We start from the raw sequence: 15,485 nt of genomic DNA, 5'->3' as shown, positions 1-15,485 counted from the left end.
AAAACCTCAAAATGAAATGCAGAAAGGCAGAAGTAGTAAATGCATTTTTTTTTTCAGATCATGATGCTATGAGTCACATGTAGTAAAAAGCCAGGGGAAAATAGACTAAAATTAATGGGAAACTAAATAATCTGATCCTAAAGAATGAGTAAGTGAAACAACAAATCATAGACACAATTGATAATTTCATCCAAGAGAATGATAATGCTGAGACAACATACCAAAATTTATGGGATGCAGCCAAAGCAGTTCTTAGGGGGAGTTTAAATCTCTAGATGCTTACTTGCATAAAATAGAGAAAAAGAAGATCAATAAATTGGGCATGCAACTAAAAAAGGTAGATAAAGAACAAATAACCCCCCCCCCCAAATTACCAAATTTGAAATTCTGAAAATAAAAGGGAGATTAACAAAATTGAAATTTATAAAAGTATTGCACTAAGCAAAAATAAGAGTGGTGTTATAAAAAAAACCCAACAAAATAGATAAACATTTAGTTAATGTGATCAGAAAAAGGAAAGCAGAAAATCAAATTGTTAGTCTCAAAAATGAAAAGGGAGAATTTTCCACCAATGAAAAGGAAATTAGAAAAATAATTAGGAGATATTTTGCCCAACTACATGTCAACAAATTTGAAAATCTAAGTGAAATGGAAAACACCTACAAAAATATAGATTGCCCAAATTGACAGAAAAAAAAAGTACTTAATCCCATTTTAGAAAAAATAATTTGAACAAACTATTAATCAATTCCCTAAGAAAAATCTTCCAGGATCCAATGGATTTGCATGCAAGTTTTACCAAACATTAAAAAAAATTAATTCCAATATTATGCAAACTCTTTGGACAAATAAGGAAATAAGTAATCCTACTAAATTCTTTTTTAAACTCAGACATGCTGCTGATACCTAAACCAGGTATGGTAAAACAAAAAAAGAAAATGTAGATCAATTTGCCTAATAAATAATGATGCAAAAATAGTAAATAAAATATTAGGAAAGAGATTATAGCAAGTTATTCCCAGAATAATACACTAAAACTAAGTAGGGTTTATATCAGGAATACAAGGGTGGTTCAATATTAGGATAAACATTAGCATGATCAACTGTTATCAATAAGCACACTAAAAAAAAATCATATAATCTCAATAGATACAGAAAAAGCATTTGACTAAATCCAAAACCCATTCCTATTAAGAACACTGGACAGTATAGGAATAATTGAATCTTCTTTAAAATTACCAATACCTTCCATTTAAATCCATTAGCAAGCATCAAATGCAATGGGGATAAATTAGAATAATTACCAATGAGATCAGGAGTGAAACAATGTTGTCCATTAGCACCATTACTATTCAATATTGTATTAGAAATGTTAGCTTTGGCAATAAGAGAAGAAAAAACAAAAGATTAATGGATTTAGGATAGGTAGGGAGGAAACTAAATTATCTCCCTTTGAAGAAGATTTCATGGTACACTTAGAGAATCCTAGAGAATCAGCAAAAAATTACTAGAAACAATTCACAACTTTAGCAGAGTTTCAGGATACAATGTAAACCCGCAGAAATAATCAGCATTTTATATATTACCAAGAAAGTCCTGCAGCAAGAGATACAAGGAGAAATTCCATTTGAAGTAACTGCAGATAATATGAAATATTTGGCAGTTTATCTATCAAGACAAAGTCAAGAACCATATGACCACAATTACAAAACACTTTCCATGCAAATAAAGTCATATCTCTTTTCTTGGGGAAAAAAAAAAAAAAGTGCTCATGGGTAGGCTGAGTGAATATAATAAAAATGCAAATACTACCTAAATTAATCTACATATTCAATGTCATACCAATCAAACTCCCAAGAATCTATTTTACTGACCTAGAAAAAAATAACAAAAAATTCATCTGGAAGAACAAAAGGTCAGGATTTTCAAGAGAATTAAGGAAACAAAATGCAAATGAAGGTGGCCTAACTGTATCAAACCTAAAAATACATTTTAAAGCAGTGGTCATCAAAACCATTTGCTACTGGCTAAGAAATAGACTAGTCAATAAGTTAAATAGGGTAGGTTCATAGGGCAATATAGTCAAGGACTATAATAATCTAGTATTTTACAAACCCAAAGATCCCAGCTTTTGGGATAAGAACTCACTATTTTACAAAAACTCCTGGGAAAATTTGAAATTAGTGTTGCAGAGCGTAGGCATTGATTCACACCTAACACTATACCAAGATAATATTGAAATGAAATCATGATTTAGATATAAAGAGTGACATCATAGGCAAATTAGAAGAACAAAGGGTATTTTACTCTCAGACATGTGAAGAAAGGAATTTGTGGCCAGAGAAGAACTTGAGTTCATTATTGAATGCAAAATAGATAGTTTTGATTATATTAAGTTAAAAAGTTTTTGTACAAACAAAACCAATGAAGAAAAAAAAAATAGGATGGAAGCAAATAATGTGGGAACATTTTTTTTTTTTTTGCATTCTAGGGTTCTGATAAAGACCTCATTTCTATAATATTTATATTTGACTCAAATTTATAAAAATTCAAGTCCTTCTCCAGATGATAAATTGTCAAATGATATAAACAGGCAATTTTCAGATGAAAAAAATAAAACTGTTTCTAGTCATATACAAAGGTGCTCTAAATCATTATTGATAAGAGAAATGCAAATTAAGACAAATCTTAAGTACCACTACAGACCATTCAGATTGGCTTAAATGACAGTAAAAGATAATGACAAATATTGGAGGAAATTTAGAAAAACTGGGATACTAATATATTGTTGGTTGTGAACTGATTAAACCATTCTGGAGAGCAATTTTGAATTATATCCAAAGGGCTATCAAAATGTGAATACCCATTGATCCATCAGTGTTTCTATTGGACTTGTATCCTGAAAAAATCATAAAGGAAGGAAAGAGACTCACATGTGCAAAAATATTTATGACAGGCCTTTTTGTAATAGAAAGAAATGGAAACTGAGCAGATGCCCATCCATTGGAGAATGGCTGAACAAGATAGTTTCTATGAATGTTATGGAATATTATTTTCTATAAGAAATCTGCAGTATGATTTCAGTGAGGCCTGGAGATATTTACATGAACTCTTGCTAAGTGAAATAAGTAGATCTGGGAAATCATTATATATGACAACAGCAAGATTATGCAATGATCAATTCTGATGGACATGGCTCTTATCAACAATGAGGCAAGTCAGACCACTTTCAATGATTTGTTTTTGTTTTTGTTTTTGTTTTCCCCTGAGGCTGAGGTTAAGTGACTTGCCCAGGGTCACACAGCTAGGAAGTGTTAAGTGTCTGAGGCCAGATTTGAACTTGGGTCCTCCTGAATTCAGGGCTGGTGCTCTATCCACTGCACCACCTAGCTGCCCCTCAATGATGTTTTGATGAAAGTCATCTACATCCAGAGAGAGGAGAGTGAGAACTAAATGTGGATAACAATGTAGTATTTCCACTCTTGTTATTTGCTTGCATTTTGCTTTCTTTTTTCCTTTTTTTTCCTTTTGGAGCTGATTTTTCTTGCGCAGTATGATATTTGTGGAACTATGTATAGAGGAATTGCACATTTTAAACATATATTGGTTCATTTGCTGACTGCGGCAAGGGAGTGAAGAGAGGGAAAAAATATAACAGGGTTTTGTAGGGATGAATGTGAAAAAATATTAATCCTTGGTGATTCTCTAATTTCAATAAAATTAAAGGTCTCTTATAGGAAAAATATCCATTTCATATTTGATAGGCAGTACTGTTAAAAACAAGTTTGGCATAACCCTTTTCTTATAATCCTTAATTCTTGAACCTCTCTCTTCACCCAAATTGAAAATTTTAAGTAATCCAAAATCCAGGCAATTTCATATAAACTATTTTATTCCTGCTTGAAAGTGCACTTTCACATAGATCTATAACTATAGTAAAGTAACTGTATTTAGTAGCTCCTGAAAGCAGTCACTGTCATTGAACAGAAGAAACAACATAACTTAATTAAAATAGTAAGCTGCTAGATGAGCTTCATACATTTAATTGGCAGTTTAACTTTAGGTTATCTCCCTGGTTATGTTCTTTTTTTCCCTTTGTCTTCCATGTCCTCAGTAGAAGCCTTTCAGTGTCCAGGAATTTACCTGGTAGTCAGTTCTCTAACTTGAGGTGACTATTGTGAGGCTTATATTGCTTCAGGTTAAAAAAAAAAAAAATCAGTGGCTCTGTTTTCTCATTTGCAAAGAGTGACACCATATCAATAAAGTGGATATTTGACTATGTGTATTTGAAATTATAGTGTTTTCCTTGTCATGTAATGTGATCCAGCAAAAAAGAGCAATATTCAATTTTAATAAAAACAGCTCATTTTAGTGAATCTTGCTTCCTTTATACTATTTAAGTAAAGTCAAGGACCTAAATAAAGAATGTAACATTAGATAATTTGTGTGTTCCTGTCACTTGTTATTGGATAGCCTGCAGAGGAGATCTAAAGGTGAGATAGCCTTTGATGTCAGGAGAAAAACTGCAGGGTGTAGTAGAGTGATTCTTATCAAAGGCAGTAGTGCATCACTGCTAGCTTTAGCTTTGATGGCTAAAGTCACTCCTTTCTTTTAATTCATTTTATACAAAGTAGACCATTTTCTGTTTTTCAGAAGGAATCCAGCTTATCTTTTGGTGTCTATAAGTAAGATAACTTTGGAGTGATAAGGTGATTATCTGGTTTGCCATTCCTGCATTTCATAAGCTTGTTAGATTTCATTCCCTTGGATGCTTCTTCTTTGATATTTCTTGGACTTCATGCTTGAGATGCATGGTATTAATGAACAATAATATTTCTGGTAAAATTTCGTTAGTCATGCTTTGTACTTTCTTATCATTATGGCTTAAGGCACTGGAAGCTTTGAAAATTTAATGTTTTTTTTGTTTGTTTTGTTTTTGTTTTTAAATTTAATGATTTTGTGCTTTCTATCTTTTGCTGCCCTTGATAGTGAACTACAAATTTATATTTTCTTCTCATAGAATATGCTCATTAGGCACTTTGATTTGGGGTTTGTGTACCTTCCCATTTTGTCAGGTGTTAATTTTTCTTTATAGAATATTGATAACAATTCACTAAATGGAGCAATATATTCAAGACCCATTTTTTAGGAATAAATAAACTGCACATGTAATTTCTTTTTTTTTATATATTTTTTATAATATTATCCCTTGTATTCATTTTTTCCAAATTATCCCACCCCTCCTTCTATTCCCTCCCCACGATGACAGGCAATCCCATACATTTTACATGTGTTACAATATAACCTAGATACAATACATGTGTGTAAATACCATTTTCTTGTTGCACAATAAGCATTAGATTCCGAAGGTACATGTAACCTGGGCAGACAGTTATTAGTGCTAACAATTTACATTCACTTCCCTGTGTTTCTTCTCTGAGTGTAGCTACCTCTGTCCATCATTGATCAACTGGAAGTGAGTTGGCTCTTCTTTATGTTGAAGATTTCCACTTCCATCAGAATACATCCTCATACAGTATTGTTGTTGACGTGTATAGTGATCTTCTAGTTCTGCTTATTTCACTCAGCATCAGTTGATGTAAGTCTCTCCAGGCCTCTCTGTATCCTCCTGCTGGTCATTTCTGACAGAGCAATAATATTCCATAACCTTCATATACCATAATTTACCCAACCATTCTCCAACTGATGGACATCCATTCATCTTCCAGTTTCTAGCTACAACAAAAAGAGCTGCCACAAACATTTTGGCACATATATGTCTCTTTCCGCTCTTTAGTATTTCTTTGGGATATAAGCCCAGTAGTAGTACTGCTGGGTCAAAGGGTATGCACAGTTTGATAGCTTTTTGGGCATAATTCCAGATTGCTCTCCAGAATGGCTGGATTCTTTCGCAACTCCACCAGCAATGTATTAGTGCCCCAGTTTCCCCACATCCCCTCCAACATTCAGCATTATTTGTTCCTGTCATCTTAGCCAATCTGACAGGTGTGTAGTGGTATCTCAGAGTGGTCTTAATTTGCATTTCTCTGATCAGTAGTGATTTGGAACACTCTTTCATGTGAGTGGATATAGTTTCAATTTCTTCATCTGAGAATTGTCTGTTCATATCCTTTGACCATTTATCAATTGGAGAATGGTTCGGTTTCTTATAAATTAGGGTCAGTTCTCTATATATTTTGGAAATGAGACCTTTGTCAGAACCTTTGCTTTTAAAAATATTTTCCCAATTTGTTACTTCCCTTCTAATCTTGTTTGCATTAGTATTATTTGTACAGAAACTTTTTAGTTTGATGTAATCAAAATCTTCTATTTTGTGATCAATAATGATCTCTAGTTCTCCTCTGGTCATAAATTCCTTCCTCCTCCACAAGTCTGAGAGGTAGACTATCCTCTGTTCCTCTAATCTATTTATTATCTCCCTCTTTATGCCCAAATCATGGACCCATTTTGATCTTATCTTGGTATATGCTGTTAAGTGTAGATCCATATCTAATTTCTGCCATACTAATTTCCAGTTTTCCCAACAGTTTTTTCCAAATAATGAATTTTTATCCCTAATGTTGGTATCTTTGGGTTTGTCAAAGATTAGATTGCTATAGATGTACCCTTTTTTGTCCTTTGTATCTAAACTGTTCCACTGATCTACCGGTCTATTTCTTAGCCAATACCAAATGGTTTTGGTGACTGCTGCTATATAATACAGCTTTAGATCAGGTACACTTAGACCACCTTCCTCTGAGTTTTTTTTTTTCATTAGTTCCCTTGCAATTCTCGACCTTTTATTCTTCCATATGAATTTTGTTGTTATTTTTTCTAGGTCATTGAAATAGTTTCTTGGGAGTCTGATTGGTATAGCACTAAATAAATAGATTAGTTTGGGGAGTATTGTCATCTTTATTATATTTGCTCGGCCTATCCAAGAGCACTGAATGTCTTTCCAATTATTTAAATCTGACTTTATTTTTGTGGCAAGTGTTTTGTAATTTTTCTCATATAATTCCTGACTTTTCTTTGGTAGATGGATTTCCAAATACTTTATACTCTCAACATTTGTTTGGACTGGAATTTCTCTTTGTATCTCTTGCTGTTGCATTTTGTTAGTGATATATAAAAATGCCGAGGATTTATGTGGATTTATTTTGTATCCTGCCACTTTGCTGAAATTTTGAATTATTTCTAGTAGCTTTTTAGCAGAGTCTTTGAAGTTCTCTAAGTATACCATCATATCATCTGCAAAAAGTGATAGTTTGATTTCCTCATTTCCTACTCTAATTCCTTGAATCTCTTTTTCGGCTCTTATTGTCGAGGCTAGCGTTTCTAGTACATTATTGAATAGTAATGGTGATAATGGGCAGACTTGTTTCACTCCTGATCTTACTGGGAAAGGTTGCAGTTTATTTCTATTGCATATTATGCTTACTGACGGTCGTAAATATATGCTCCTGATTATTCTAAGGAATAATCCATTTATTCCTCTACTCTCAAGAGTTTTTAGTAGGAATGGATGTTGGATTTTGTCAAATGCTTTTTCTGCATCTATTGAGATGATCATATGGTTTTTCTTAATTTGATTATTAATATGGTCAATTATATTAATAGTTTTCCTAATATTAAACCAGCCCTGCATTCCTGGAATAAATCCTACTTGATCATAATGTATTATCCTGGAGATGATTTTCTGAAGTCTTTTTGCTAATATTTTATTTAAGATTTTAGCATCAATATTCAGATTGGTCTATAATTTTCTTTCTCAGTTTTCGATCTACCTGGTTTAGGTATTAGTACCATGTCTGTGTCATAAAAGGAGTTCGGTAGGACTCCTTCATCCCCTATTTTTTCAAATAATTTATATAACATTGGGGCTAATTGTTCTTTAAATGTTTGGTAGCATTCACATGTGAATCCATCTGGTCCTGGGGATTTTTTCCTGGGGAGTTGATTAATAGTTTGTTCTATATCTTTTTCTGAAATGGGACTATTTAAGCAATTTATCTCCTCCTCTGTTAATCTATGGAGCCTATATTTTTGGAGGAAGTCATCCATTTCACTTAAGTTATCAAATTTATTGGCAAAAAGTTGGGCAAAGTAACTCCTTATTATTTCTCTAATTTCCTCTTCACTGGTGGAAAGATCCCCCTTTTCTTTTGTAAGACTAACAATTTGATTTTCCTCTTTCTTTTTTCTGATCAAATTTACCAAAGGTTTATCTATTTTATTGGCTTTTTCATAAAACCAACTCTTGGTTTTATTTATTAATTCAATAGTTTTTTTTACTTTCAATATTATTGATTTCTCCTTTTAATTTTTGTATTTCAAGTTTAATTTTTGGTTGGGGGTTTATAATTTCTCCTTTTTCTAGCCTTTTAAGTTGTAAGCCCAATTCGTTAATCTTCTCTTTCTTTATTTTCTTCAAATAAGCCTCTAAAGATATAAAATTTTCCGTTATTACTGCTTTAGCTGCATCCCAAAGATTTTGGTATGATGTCTCATCATTGTCATTATCTTGCGTGAAATTATTAATTGTTTCTATAATTTGCTCTTTCACCCAGTCATTCTTTAAGATGAGATTATTCAGTTTCCAATTACTTTTTGGTCTATTTACCCCTAATTTTTTACTGAATGTAGCTTTTATTGCATTGTGATCTGAGAAGAAGGTATTTATTATTTCTGCCTTCCTTGATCATAGTGTATTATCCTGGAGATGATTTTCTGAAGTCTTTTTGCTAATATTTTATTTAAGATTTTAGCATCAATATTCAGATTGGTCTATAATTTTCTTTCTCAGTTTTCGATCTACCTGGTATAGGTATTAGTACCATGTCTGTGTCATAAAAGGAGTTCGGTTTAATTTTGAGATCTTTATGTCCTAATATATGGTCTATTTTTGTATAGGATCCATGAACTGCTGAGAAGAAAGTATATTCCTTTCTATTGCCATTCAGTTTTCTCCAAAGGTCTATCATACCTAATTTTTCTAATGTTCTATTTACTTTTTTAATTTCTTTCTTGTTTGTTTTGTGGTTTGATTTGTCTAAATCTGAGAGTGCAAGGTTGAGATCTCCCACTATTATAGTTTTACTGTCTATTTCTTCTTGCAATTCTCTTAACTTTTCCTTTAGAAAGTTAGATGCTATACCACTTGGTGCATATATGTTTAGTATTGTTATGTTGTCATTATTTATGCTACCTTTCAGCAGGATATAGTTTCCTTCCTTATCTCTTCTAACTAGATCAACTTCTTCTTTTGCTTGATCTGAGATAAGGATAGCTACCCCTGCTTTTTTGGCTTTACCTGAAGCATAATAAGCTCTGTTCCAACCTTTTACCTTTACTCTGTATGTATCTCCCTGCTTTAAGTGTGTTTCCTGCAGACAACATATTGTAGGGGTCTGATTTTTGATCCAATCTGCTATCCGTCTCCATTTGATGGGATCGTTCATCCCATTCACATTTACAGTTAAAATTACTAATTCTGTATTTCCTGCCATCATATTATCCCCAGATTATGCTTTTTCCCTTGACCCCCCTGATCCCCCTCCCCTATATTTAATTTACAGACCCCCCTTGTGACGCGCAACCCTCCCTTTTTTTTTTTGTATCCCTCCCCCCTCCCTCCAAGTCCCTTCACTTACTCTCCTTTTCCTTTTCCCTTTTCCTCTCCCCCCTTTTAATGAGGTGAGAGAAAATTCTCTGAAAAACAAATATGTTAATTATTTACTCTTTGAGCCTCTCCAGATGAGAGTAAGATTCACACAATGATTCTCCCCCTCACTAAGTTCCCTCAGATATGGTGTATTTTCTATGACTCTTCCTGGCATGTAGTTTCCCTCTTTTTATCATTCCTTCCCCTTTTTCTGAAACGACCTCCTTCCCTTTACTACACCCCCCTTTTTTTCTTTTATATCAGTAAAATCAAATTATCCTTGAGTACTTTTTATATACCCACAACAGAGTTACAGTTCTCAAGGGTTCTGTGTACCTTTTTCTGTTTCTCTTCAGTCTTGTGGATGTAGATCAAATTTTTTGTTTAAGTCTGGTTTTTTTCTTAGAAACATATAGAATTCCTCTATTTCATTGAATGACCATCTTCTTCCATGGAAAAAGATGGTAAACTTAGATGGGTAGTTCATTCTTGGTTGCAGTCCTTGATCTTTTGCCTTTCGGAATATCAGCTTCCAGCCCCTTCTATCTTTTAATGTGGAGGCAGCCAGATCTTGAGTGACCCTTATTGTGGCACCTTGGTATTTAAATTGTTTTTTTCTAGCTGCTTGCAGGATTTTCTCCTTTGTGTGGTAATTCTGCAGCTTAGCCACAATATTCCATGGTGTTCTTTTTTTAGGGTCTATTTCAGAAGGAGTTCGATGAATTCTTTCCACATCTACTTTCCCTTCTGTTTCTATTATCTCTGGACAGTTCTCTTTGATAATTTCCTGTAAAATAGAATCTAGGATCTTTTTTTGGTCATAGTTTTCTGGAAGTCCAATGATCCGCAGATTATCTCTCCTAGATCTATTTTCCAGGTCTATAGATTTTCCCAGTAAGTATTTGACGTTGTTCTCCAGCTTCTCATTTTTTTTGTTTTGTTTGACTGATTCTTGGGTTCTCTGGAATCATTCATTTCTATTTCTTCCATCCTGACTTTTAAGGAGTTATTTTCTTCTTTCACAGTTTTTAGTTCTTTTTGTAAATGTCCAATTTCGTTTTTAAATGAATTATTTTGCTCTATTGAATTTTTTTCCATTTCCCTAATTTTTTTTTTAGAATTATTTTCTTTTTCCAATTCAGAAATTCTATTTTCTTGAGACTTTTTTATCTTTTCCAATTCAGAAATCCTACTTTCCTGTGATTTTTTAACCTTTTCTAATTCACAAATTTTGTTTCCCTGCATCTCCTGTGAATTCTTTATTTTTTCCAACTCCAATTTCAGGACGTTGTTATTCTCTATCATAGCTTCCCTTTCCTTTCCCCATTTTTCCTCAAACTCCCTTAACTTTTTAATAGTCTCTTCTAGGAGAGAGTTATGTGATGGGGGGCAGGAATCGTTCCCCTTTAGATTGTTATCTGCTGTCTCTCTGCTCTTAACTTCCTCGGGGTTGGATACCCGCTCTTTCTCTGTGTAGAAGGAATCTATAGTTTTTCTGGCTTTTTTGTTCATATTTAAAAAATCTTTTGGGGTCTGTCCCTGGGGTAGGAAATTATTTGTTTACTTCTTTACCAGCTTCCTCCCAGACCGGATGGATGCAGCGGCTCCTGAGCCTGAGCTAAGATAGAGCTCTGGGAGAGAGTTCCCCACCCCCTCCCTGGAAGTGCCTCAGAGGTGACTAGCACTGCTGTGCCCCGAGGGCGCTGTGTTTTAGTGGCTTCCCTGAGGTTGAGATTGAACAGTAAATACAGCACAAAGCCTAGCCTATGTGTCACGGTGGGGTGTGGATGTCTGCAGCAGGTGATGTGAAAAGCCCCTGTGCTCAAACTGGATGTGTCTGCCAGAAACCGTGGTCCCTAGTTGAAAGGTTCTGATTCTCTGGGACTTCCTGGGGCTGAGTTCCACTCCCTCCAGCTAAGCTAGGCAGTGTGTGTTGCCTTGGGCCGTATCCGCCCACTTGTCAATCTCTTAACTATTCTCAGGTGGGAGCTGAGGCCACTCCCCCTGGTACTGAGATCTGGTACTGAGTCACCCCCAGGGTCCTGGAAAATCTAATCTATCTGAATTTTTAAAGTATTTTAGCTTTTTCTTCTGAACTGCTATATTATAAGCAGAGAAGAGCTAACAGCCTGTGCCAGATTCCTTTATCTCAGTGGCTTCTCTGATCCCTGAGCCCTTCCCAGCTCGATCGGTGCAGTATGCTAGCACCCAGCCGTCTGTGCTGGCCTCTCTTCTTCCTCCCCTGGGAACTGACCTTTTTTGTTGAAACTCCAGATTCTCTTCAGCTGGTAAGTCGTGCTTCCAGTACTTGTGGTATCTATCAGTCCAGAGCTATTTCTGAGGCTGATTTATCTAATTGGTTGTGAGGGAGTGAGGACGTTCACAGAGTCGTGTGTTTCTTCTCCGCCATCTTGGCTCTGCCCTTCACATGTAATTTCTTAAAAGATAATACTTTCAAAAAAGATGGAGTTATAATCCACCCAACTATATAATTTGAAATTGGTTTCCAACTGTATTACTTTTAAATAAATGCCAACATAGGAGATCTTTTAGAGAATTAATCATTAACCAAATAAATTGAATTGGTTTTTTTGTAGGTATAGTATTCTTAGCTTAGAAACTGTTGCACCAACCCCAAAACCCCAACTTTTGGACTAAAAACTCATGATTATACATAAACTGCTGGGAAAATTGGAAACTAGTATGGCAGAAACTAGGCATTGACCCACACCCAGCACCATCTACCAAGATAAGGTCAAAATGGATTCATGATTTACATATAAAGAGTGATATTATAAGTAAATTAGAAGAACATAGGCTAGTTTACTTCTTAGATCTGTGGAGAAGGAATGAATTTTTATCCAAAGAAAAACTAAAACATTATTGAACATCAAATAACTAATTTTGATTAAATTAAATGTTTTTTTCTAAAAACAAAACTAATATAGAGAATATTAGAAGGGAAGCAATAAATTGGGAAATCATTTTTCATTTAAGGGTTGTGATAAAGGCCACATTTCTTTAAATATATGAAGAATTAAATCAAATTTATAAGAATTCAAGCCATACTTGAATTGATAAATGGTCAAAGGCTATGAAAAAATTAAAACCATTTCTAGGCACATGAAATGGTACTCTAAAGCACTATTGATCAGAGAAATGCGAATTAAGACTACTCTGAGATACCACTACACACCTCTCAGATTGGCTAAGATGACATGAAAAGATAATGAGACTATTGATGGGGATGTGGGAAAACTGGGATACTAAATATTATGGGTGGAACTGTGAACAGATCCAATCATTCTGCAGAGCAATTTGAAAATATGCTCAAAAAATATCTAACTGTATACTCTGCTCCAGCAGTTTCTACTGGGTTTAAATCCTAATGAGATCTTAAAGGAGAGAAAGGGACCAGAGGTGCAAATCTTTTTGTCAGCCCTTTTTTATAGTAGCAAGAAACTGGAAACTGAGTGAATGCCCAAGAGACATTCATGAACTGATGCTAAGTAAAATGAGCAGAATCAGATCTTTATACATAGCAATAAGATTATATGATGATCATTTCTGATGGACATCATTCTTTCCAACAATGCGATGACTGAGGCCAATTCTAATGATCTTGGGATGAAGAAAGCCATTTATACAGAGAGAGGACTATGGGAACCGAGTGGGGATTATAACATGGCATTTTCATTCTTTTTCTTTTTGTTTGCTTGTATTTTTTTCTCATTTTTTTCTTTTTGTTCTTATTTTTCTTGTGCAGTAACATAATTTGTACATATATATATATGTGTGTGTGTGTGTGTACATATATATATACACACACATATATATACATATATATGCATATATATATACATATATATATATATATAATATTTAACATATATTTTAACATGCTTAACATATATTGGATTCCTTGCCATCTAGGGGAGGAGTCCTGGGAGAAAGAAGAGGAAAATTTGGAACACAAGTTTTTTCAGTGCTCAATGCTGAAAAATTATCCATTCATATATTTTGAAAATAAACAACTTTAATAATAAAAAAAGCATGAAGAAAGAACAACAAAAAGAAACTGTTGTACCTTCTGCTAAGATGTGTTTTGGCACAAGTTTAACTTGACATAAAATGATAACATGCTTAATTTCCTGTTGTATAAGTAAAATTTTAAAGAGATTAATTTATTTGGAAACATGATAAATGCAGAAACAATGAGCTATGTTCACCATTTTTTATATTTAAATTAAGTCTTAGTAAAATAATAATTTATAAAATTTAGTATTTTGAATTTTGTACAGTGCATTTTTGTTATTTTAATTTATTTTAATAATGTTGTAAAGGCATGTATTATTGGATCAGTTGTGTTTGGAGTATTTGGATGGCTTCTTCTAGGTTGCAGATCTCTAAGTAGTAAAGATAGCTATAGGAGGAAATTATTAGAGCACTGGGGTAGAGTCAGGAAGATACAAATTCAAATTCGATCAGAGACTTATGTTACCCTAAGCAAATCATCTAACCTCTCTGTCTACCTCATTTTTCTTATCTACAAAATGAAAATGACAAAAGTGTCCACCTTCCAGTATTTTTGTGAGAATCAGTGAAATATTTATAAAGTGCTTTGCACAATTCATGGCACATAGTAGGGACTTATTGAATAATTGTTTTCTTCCCTTCTCCAGTTCCCCAGCCACATTCTATGCCTGTAGCATAGGCACTCCAGCAGTTTTCCTTTATATTCTTTTTTGTCTCTTCATATAATAATTTTTAACATAAAATATTCAAAATCCATTTTATTCCCATTCCCATCTTAGAATTAGGGAAACAACACTGGTGAGGACATGATGTTTTAATTAGTTAAGTGAGAAGAAAATTTCATACCATTTTGTTCCATTAGGCATTTGGCCAAAAGAGTGCTTGAGTCTTTGACATTTTATTAGAATAATAAAAATAGATCATATCAATGATGAACTTTTTAAATAAATAAAATTAAATTGAATTAAATTATTCATGGAGTCCATACTATGTCCCAAGTTATGGGCTAGGCCTTATGGAAATTATAAAACGAGTAAAAATACTAAGAACTCTACCCTCCTGTACCTGTCCACAGCCAGCAGTATCCTTGTCCCAGCTATTCTGCATTTACTAAGTCTATGCTGGCTCCTTCTTGCTCAGGGCCACATCTGGCACACACAGCTGAGCTTGTGTCACTTATCAGTAGAGACTATGTCAATCTTGTCTTGTTTCAACATCTGACTTATCTCTTCACACCATTTAAGAGACTTCCTATGACTGGTGCCAAGTGTACCTCTCAACCCAACTAGCCCCAAGGATAAACTATTTGTGGTTTTAGTGGAGCTATCCTGGAGATGTTTATACTTCACATGGTACATCCTAGCATCTTTGTTCGGATCTTTTCCAGTTGTCCCAGCAAGATCTAACTCTTGTTTACTAACTAACTACTCTACATTTGACCTGAGGCATTATTTTGTTAATTGTGAAGAGAATCTGGAAAGTTTGGAATTTTCTAATCTATTCTGCCATCTTTCCAGAATCTCCTCCAAAAAACATTCTTTAATGGGTAATTATGATGAGCACTACTACTGCTATATTTTTCAGAAGAATTGCTATTAACACATTTCCTAAATGATTTCTGAGTAATATGATCTCAAAAGATCATTTTTGTCTTTTTCCTGGAAACTCCAAATATTCTCTTCTTTGTAAAGAGATTTATTTTAGTCTGCTTTTTAAGTAATTGAGGCTGCTGTATTTGTAATTCAGTAATACACAGATAACATAGCTAATGCAGTTAAAGGTAGAA

This window comes from Sminthopsis crassicaudata, chromosome 1, assembly GCF_048593235.1.
Source record: "Sminthopsis crassicaudata isolate SCR6 chromosome 1, ASM4859323v1, whole genome shotgun sequence".
NCBI lineage: Eukaryota > Metazoa > Chordata > Mammalia > Dasyuromorphia > Dasyuridae > Sminthopsis > Sminthopsis crassicaudata.
The sequence above is the reverse complement of the archived record's forward strand: the minus strand, read 5'-3'. Positions refer to the sequence as shown.